The following is a 9185-nucleotide window of genomic DNA, read 5'->3' as shown; positions in this document are numbered from 1 at the left end:
CTGCAGCCATGAAATTAAAAGATACTTGCTCCTTGGAAGAAAAGCTATGACAAACCTAGACAGCATATAAAAAAGCAGAGACATTACTTTGCCAACAAAGGTCTGTCTAATTGAAGCTATGGTTTTCCCAGTAGTCGTGATGAATGTGAGAGTTGGACTGTAAAGAAAGCTGAGTGCTGGAGAAGTGATGATTTTGAACTGTGGTGCTGGAGAGGACTCTTGAGAGTCCCTTGGACTGCAAGGAGATCCAACCAGTCCATCCTAAAGGAAATCAGTCCTGAATATTCATTGGAAGGACTAATGCTGAGTCTGAAGCTCCAATACTTTGGCCACCTGATATGAAGAACTGACTTATTGGAAAAGAGCTGGGATACTGGGAAAGCTTGAAGGCGGGAGGAGAAGGGGATGACAGAGGATGAGATGGTTGGATAGCATCACCAACTCGATGGACATGAGTTTGAGCAAGCTCTGGGAGTTGGTGATGGACAGGGAGGCCTGGCATGCTGCAGTCCATGGGTCACAAAGAGTCAGACATGACTGAGCGACTGAACTGAACTAAAGCTTAACACCAGATGGAAATAGACTGAAGATCAGAGATTTCAAGCATCCTCAGAAGGGAGAGGGCTCTGCCACCCAGGGATGACGAGAACCTTGGCAGAAGAAATGGAGAGAAGAAAAAAGAACAAGCCTTGGAATTAACCAGGAGGAAAGAGACTTCAGAGAAAAGACTCTGAAGCCAGTACTTTCAGTATTTATTTATTTATGCTCCTACATGAAAAGTTAAACTTGGAGGAATAGCATGTTTGAGTGTATATGCTTAATCATTTCTGTAAAGGAGAAAACTTCTCTTTGATCTGCACATAGAAGTTACAGGAATGGAGGCTGCCTTGTAATGAATCTCAGTTCACCACTACATCTGCACTCTTGATGTACTGACCACAAGGATTCGAGCTCTACCCTGGAGAGCTCACAGGTCTGTTTGCCATATTCCCCCCATGGCCAAAGTCATCCCTCCTGCCATGGAGCAGAAACACTGCCTTGACCCCAGCTGCGGGGAGCTCAGCGGAGGGAGGCACCTGCCCAAGGGGATGAGCTCAGATTCTCTGATAATGGTGCAGCTGGAGGCCTGGCAGGTGACCATGAAGGTCGCCCAGGATGGCTTTCGTCCTGAGAAGGGTGTGTTGTCCATGGACCTCGGGTGGGTGCTGGGAATGTTCATAGCTCATTCCCCATTGTGTGCATTCCACTTGCTGACTAATTCTTTTGAGACTGAGTCAGAGGGAAGGGTTTTTGGCTGTTGCTTTCTCTGCACAAAATGTGGGCCTCCGCTCTCACTGGCTGGAAGAGTTAGACCATTCTCGATCCTCTGGCAAGTTTACAAATCTGTGCGGTAAGACTGGCGACCCCTTGGCCCAGGTTCCACTTCCTCAAAGCACCTCTGTGCCTTTGCTAGAAGGTGTCGGAGAATACTATGTGTTGAAATCTTGAGAGATTTCTTCATTCTATTCTCTCTGATCAGCATTCCACCCCACATAGGGGTAAGGAAGGTAGTTTGGGTCCCACCTAATACTCATTTTGTAGCCCCCTCCCCCTCCAACTTGGTGATTCCCTCTGGGGTAAGTTTAGAGAAAAGAAAATCTCCAAGGAGTTCCCACAAGCTGAAGCCAGGGCCCCCTCCTTGGTGCCATTGGGTTGGCTAGCCTACATATTTTGAAGTTTTGTTTTTTTTTTTTTTTTAATATGACAGTTCAGACTTGAAAACCAGTACAGTTGGAAATATAAACTAGATGAAAACAAGCTATAATGAAAGTGAAAAAGAAAAACATATCAGTTTACTGCCTATTGAAAATCAGGACCAGATGAGACTGGGGCTCTGGGCATTGAATGCACTGGAGGAGGTCACTGCATGGCGAAAACCGAGCCCCGCCCCCGCATTGGCTTCCTCTCAGTAACACTGCGCTTATTTGTTTGTGCCCTCATTTGTGGAGGGAATAATGAACCAGCTTGTTTGAAGTTCTTTCTGCCTTTCTATATCAGATGTGTTTCATTTTATTTCATTTCACTTTGAGAAAGGGATAGGAAAAGGGCATCAGTGGCCAACATGAGAATCCAATTTGTGTCCTGAAAAGCACTGAGGGCCAGAAAAGGGAAGGAGAGGTGTCAGCAGGCAGGTAGGATGCTCAGTGAAAGGGGAAGAGAAGCACAGGCTTTGAACCGTATGCAGTTCAGTCATGTTGAGAACAGCAAGATGGAGTATGAATCTAGAACAGTGAGTACAGTACCACTCCAAGAGCACTTCAACACCAGCCTCCCCCAGACACTTTCAGGGATACCATTTGAAGCCATCCACCAGAACTTATGTGTTGGACTATCTGTGATTCTTGTGCTCAGAGGTTGCACACTAGCTATCCAAAGCCCACTTTTAATCAACAGATCTGTTTTGTTCAAGCTACAGTGTTGGCCTGCAACGTATTCTTAATATTTAAATTTGATGCCAAAATTTACACATCTGGATGTAAAAAAAATCTAGACTTCTGACTTGTCATGACAAGACCAAAAATGTCTGGCATCACTGGGATCACACTCTTGTGTGGCTAGAGGTTCTGGTCATTAGATCCAACTTTTGGGTGTGTGTGTGTTGTGAATGGGGGTGGTGGGCTTACCAGCAAGCAGTTCTCTGACACCAGTGGAGTGTCTTACAGTTTAACTCAATTCTGACACGATCTACTTGGAGATGGCATCATATCCCATAGGTGAAGGGCTCAGTCCTACAAGACTGCTTCTCCCCACTCCACTTCAGATGCCAATCACAATGGTTTTGACCAACCTGTTATAGATTGAGATTTCGGTGACCCCCTCCTCAAGTGTGATTAATTTGCTAGAGCAGCTGATAGAAGTCAAAAGAAACATTTTACTTCCTGGATCATCAATTGGTGATGAAAGGATATAACCCAGGAAGAGCCGGATGGGAGAGATGCACAGGGCAAGGTGTGGGGAAAAGGGCAGGGAGCTTCCATGCTCCCTCCAGGTGTGACATGCTCCCCAGTCTCCAAGTTCACCAGCCAGAAGCACTGCCTGTGGGGTTTTTATGGAGGCTTCATAGTGCATGCTCAGTAATGTACCAGCTCTTTGTGACCCCTGGACTGTAGCCTGCCAGGCTTCTCTGTCCAAGGGATTTCCCAGGCAAGAATACTGGAGTGGGTTGCCATTTCCTCCTCCAGGGGATCTTCCTGACCCAGGGGTTGAACCCAGGTCTGCTGCATTGGCAGGTGGATTCTTTACCAATGCACCCCTTGGCAAGCCTAGAGGCTTGATTACCTAGTCATGATTGACCATCACTGGTCATTGGCAATTGATTGAACCTCCAGCCCCTCTCCCCTTCCCTTTCTTGAGGCCAGGGGTGTGCAGTGGCTGGGTGAAGGAGACTGAAAGTTCAAATCCTCTTATCACATGGTTGGCAACCAGCCCCATCCTTAGGTGCTTTCCAAGTCACCTCATTAACATAACGGGACACCTTTATTGCTCTCATCACTTAGTCAATTCCAAGGTTTTAGGAGCTCTGAGCCAACAATAGAAACACAGATCTAGTATCTATTTCTTATATAAATCATACTATCACCAGGGCACAGTCTGCTGGAGCAGAGTTGAGCCTCCCTCTTGGGTTTGTTTGATGTGCTCCACTTTCTTCTCAGACTTGAGGTCAAATGCTTACTGAAGTTTAGCCTTGCTTTAAGGTCTTTGGTGAGCAGTTCAGGAATGGAGATCTAGCTCCTCAGCTAACAGAACTTGAGGAGAAATCTGCTGAAGAACTTCTAGGAAAAGTGTTTTTTTTTCTTTCAGGGAATTTTTCTTTTTACTTTTCAATGTTGTCCCGTGTGAATGTCATGTCTATGTCCGTTTTGCTTCTATCCTGTGAATGCAACCACCACCAAGATGGTTGAGTGGAAACATGAAGAGAACCTGGACCTGTGGGGCTTAATGAAGTGTTCAGTCCACCCACCTGGATCCTGCCCCATGTCTGTGCTTCCTGTTCCGGTCATGGTGCAGTTCCTTGTTGTTTAAGCCATTTTGTTACTTGCAACCAAAAACATCCTAGTCAATTCAGTGGAAAAGCAGTTTGTCAAAAGAGAAAGCTGTGTTCTTCTTGCAAGAGCCATCTCTGTTGCCTTCTCATGTCTGCCTGTTCAGGCCTTGCTTGGGATGTGGGCATAATGAGCTGGGATGACTTCCCTGGTTGGAGTATGGTTCCGGTATGATCCTTGTATGTGGAAATGCCTCCTGTTCCACATGAAAGGATGTAGTGTGTGTGCTTATGACAGTAGGTTATGTTGTTATATTGATGATCTTGACAAGTACTTTGACCTCCCTGAATCTCACTGTCCTTCTCTATGAAGTGAAGTGAAGTGAAGTCGCTCAGTTTTGTCCGACTCTTTGCGACCCCATGGATTGTAGCCTACCAGGCTCCTCTGTCCATGGGATTTTCCAGGCAAGAGAACTGGAGTGGGTTGCCATTTCCTTCTCCAGGGGATCTTTGAGACCCAGGGATCGAACCTGGGTCTCCCACATTGTAGGCAGATGCTTTGCCGTCTGAGCCAGCAGGGAAGTCCTTTCTATGAACTGCTATCCAACTTTAGAAGTCACAGTATGGATTAAATAAGGAGATTATAACTACAGTTTTTGATTGCTGAAAACTTTTAAGCCTTTCCACTTCCTCTTTCCCTTGTGCTCCACAACTTGAACCCTGATAAAAGAAAAAAAGCCTGGTGCTCTCTCTGGAGGTGGTGGAAGAGTCAAGCCCCAGGAGGCCCTGTCTAATCTTGGGAATCCTTACCCTGCCTTACCCTCAACACAACGAAAACACAGAGTCAGTTTCAGATCAGCTGGAAGTGGGGGGAGGAGGGCTGCCCTGTTCTCCCTGCAAAGCTTCATTACATAGATAGAAAATAAATCTTTGTACTCTCTCTCAGTGTATGTGTAGCATCATCATTCTTGACATCTGAACCAGATTTTGGGTGGGGATCCATCCTGTTGCTATGGAGTGGCCAAAAAGTATGTGTCAGCAGGGCAGCTGCCATGTCTGAGTGCTCAGGCAATGTTAACTCTGAAAACCAATGCAACATGGCATTATGATTATGATTATTAACTTTTAAGGATATTTTCAAACACACCCAAATGTAGAAAAAACAGTCCAGTGAATTACTACTGTTATTACCATCACTTAGCAATAACACCTAGTCTGTCTGCCTTTCTCATTTCTTCTATCATCACTCCTTTTGAAAAAGTTCTTTAGCAAAACCTAGCAAATTCACTGTAAGTGCTGCAGTAGATGTCTCTAATACATAAGGACTTACCTTTCCTTTTTAACATTAGCAGAAAATCGCTATTCCCTGCTGGCTCAGATGGTAAAGAATCTTCCTGCAGTGCAGGAAATCAGGTTCAATAACTGGGTCAGGAAGATCCCCTTGAGAAGGGCATGGCAACTCACTCCAGTATTCTTGCCTGGAGAATTACATGGACAGAGGAACCTGGTGGGCTATAGTCTATGGAATTGCACAGAATCGAACACGACTGAGCGACTAACACTATCCAACAAAATTAGCATACTTAAAAAAATTTAGCTACATCTTGTCTTAGTTGCAACACGCAGGATGTTTGTTGCATCACGTGGTCCCTTCATTGTGCCACTTGGACTCTCTAGTTGCCATGCTCGGGTTTAGTTGCTCCGCAGCATGTGGGATTTTAGTTTTCTGATCAGGAATTGAACCTGTGTCCCCTGCATTGCAAAGCAGATTCTTAACCACTGGATCACTAGGGGCATCCCAGCACTAATTTTTTAACACAATTAAATACATAGTTTGTATTCAGTTTTTCTTGATTGATTAAAAAATGTCCTTTACTATTGGGTTTCCAATCAGGATCCACATGAAATCCACTTGCCTTTAATTTTTTATATGGTATGTAATATCATTTGATATTTTTCTTATTAATTTATTATTTTATTAGTTATTTAATCATCATCATCCACACTTTATAACCCCACTAAAATGGAAGCTACATGAATGCATGAGTTCTGTCAACTGCCAGTCTACCAGCCCCTCGCAGAGCATACATACAAGATTCTCAGTAAATAGCTGCTGAATGAATACAAGTATGAATGCAAGGACAAGTATGGAAATTTCTCTGTTTATACATCCCTTTGTGTACAGTTACAATCTCCTTTCAAGGGCCCACAAGCCACAGGACACATGACTCAGTTCTTCTTTTCCTCTTTCTCAAGAGAAGGAAAAGAAAGTGAAAACTGAGCTAAAGGTCATGAAATTAACCTGAGAGTGTCTTCAGAAGTATATACTGAATGGTAGTGTGCTCTTATAAGACTGATTGATGAATATAGATGATTGTTTTCAAAGACCAATTAGCATTATTCTGAGGAATTTGCCCAGTGAAATCAGCATAACTTAGATAGCAATTAAAAATGTATTTACTTCTTTTTGGGAGAAAATATTTACAAACGACATGACCTACAAGGGATTAGTCTCCAAAATTTACAAACAGCTCATGATGCTTAACGGCATCAAAACAAACAACCCAGTCAACAAATGGGCAGAAGACCTATGACATTTCTCCAAAGACACACAAATGGCTAAGAGGCACGTGAAAATATGTTCAACATCGCTAATTATTAGAAAAATGCAAGTCAAAACTGCAATGAAATATCACCTCACACCAGCTAGAATGGCTATCATCAAAAAATCCACAAACAATAAATGATGGAGAGGGTGTGGAAAGAAGAGAGCTCTCGTATATTGTTGGTGGGATTGTAAAATTGGTACAGCCACTATGGAGAACAGTATGGAGGTTCCTTAAAAACTAAAAACAGAGCTACCATGTGACCCTGCAATCACACTCCTGGGCATATATCTGGAGGAAAGCATGATCTGAAAGGATGCATGCAACCCAGTGTTCATTACAGCACTGTTTACAATAAATAGCCAAGGCATTGAAGCAACCTAATTGTCCTTTGACAGAGGAATGGGTGAAGAAGATGTAGTACAAATATACAATGGAATATTACTCAACCATTAAAAAGAATGAGATAATGCCATTTGCAGCAACATGAATGGACCTAGAGACTGTCATGCTGAGTAAAATAAGTCATACAGAGAAGGAGAAGTATATATGCTATTCCTTATATGTGGAATCTAAAAAGAAATGATACAAATGAACTTACCAAACAGAAAAAGACTCACAGAATTAGAGAATGAACTTATGGTTGCCTGGAGAAAGGATAGGGGAAGGGATAGTTAGGGAGTTTGGGATGAATATGTACACACTGCTATATTTAAATGAATGACCAACAAGGACCTACTGTATAGCACATGGAACTCTGCTCAATGTTATGTGGTAGGGTGGATGAGAGGGGAGTTTGGGGGAGAATGGATACATGTAAATGTATGACTGAGGCCCTTTGCTGCTCACCTGAAACTGTCACAGCACTTAATCAGCTGTATGCCGATACAAAATAAAAAGTTTATTTTTTTTAATGTATTTACTTCTTGAATTCTTTATTTACCATGGTATGTCAAAAGAATTCCAGATTCTTTGGCTAAAACACAATTGAATTCACACCTAAGTATATATGTAATAGGAATATTTTCCTCAATTGTTATGAGTTCTATGGGAGTTACAATGAATGTTTGCTTTGAAACAGCAGGTAGCTTTAAAGCTAATCTGTAGGGCTGTGAAGAAATGTCCACAAGCTCTCAAAGTCATGTACCCTGCCTTTATTCAAAAATGGTACCCTTGTATTTTATTTTTTTGCAAATTCAAGAAGAAAATCTCACAGAATTCTTCTCATGAAACTGGGTGACTCTTGAAATCTCCTTCCTTTTGGCTGGCCCCATAACATAAGAGTTTCAAATGTTGGTCTAAAGGCCAAGGGGGTTCCTTCAGACCTTGTAGTTGGCTTGGGAGCCAGTATATGATTGGCCTATAGTATTAAAAAGAATTGGAGAAAGAAAGTGAAAAGATGAGGGATAATTTATTTGGGGCTCAGGAAAAACTTAGAAAAAACTCAGCTTATCTAAGATATTGAAATACTAATTACAGTTTAAAATTCAGAATGAATTATCTTTATTTAAAAATTGATTATAAACAAATTTCCAAATTTTCTATTTATTTATATTCAATTACTGTCATTTCTTTTTATAACTATGAATGACTAAGGATTTTAAGTCACATTAAAATATTTGTGTACCAACACATAGATATTCAAGACATTAAGTCACTTTGGGAAATCCTATACATTTCCCCATTATTTTACCCATATTATGCACGTGGGCCCTGAAAGTAAAATATAAAAGTGGGTCAGAATACTGAAATTGCCAAGATCACACAGAGACTTCTATTTCAGATGATCTGAAAATTTGTGATGATCACACACATAGATCTGAGAGTTTCAGAGGCACACAGCTGTGGCTGGAGAACCCAGCTCTATTTACCATCTGTCTGTTAGCACCGTGGAGCTTGGCTGAGAGCTCTGCTTTTCAGATCTGAGAATTTTTTCCTTCCAAGCACCCTGGGCTGGGTTTTCCAGAGAACTAAGGGAACCTAGGAAAAGTCGCTTTTTTCTACTTCCAACTTGGGGCAAAAAGAGGGAAGGTTTGTAACTTGAAGTTAGTTGTGGTGCCTTTCATATATTTTTGTTTGTAACTCTGGTAGAGACATTAGTCACTCACCTTCCATGTGGGGAGTCTCTGAAAGAAGATGCTCAAGGCATTCCACGTCCTAATAGGGTCATTGCTGAAATTGGTGGGGGAAAAAGACTGTATTTTTGCTGGCTAATACAGCATTTCTAGATGCTCATTAAGCTGTTAAAAAATGTGAAATGATGACTCATCCTAAGCCTCTCCCAACCCCCCTCCCTACTCCAATTTGCCTGTGGGTTGAAGGAATGTATACTGACTTGAGTTAAAGAAGAAACTTGTGGTTTCCATTATAGTCTGTAAACATCGGTCGCTGAAAGCCTCAAGCGAGCTATCATCTGCTGCCACACACATGCTCTATATACAGTTCATCTTGGAAAGCAGACTGGGAGAGCGCCGTGTTTACAGCTCCAGAGTAACCCAACCAATGGCAGCCTGGTCTTCCCAGGGGTCTCCAGAGCGGCACTGCGCACAGCTAAGTGG

This window comes from Bubalus bubalis, chromosome 14 (genome assembly GCF_019923935.1).
Source record: "Bubalus bubalis isolate 160015118507 breed Murrah chromosome 14, NDDB_SH_1, whole genome shotgun sequence".
NCBI classification, from domain to species: Eukaryota; Metazoa; Chordata; class Mammalia; order Artiodactyla; family Bovidae; genus Bubalus; species Bubalus bubalis.
The sequence above is the reverse complement of the archived record's forward strand: the minus strand, read 5'-3'. Positions refer to the sequence as shown.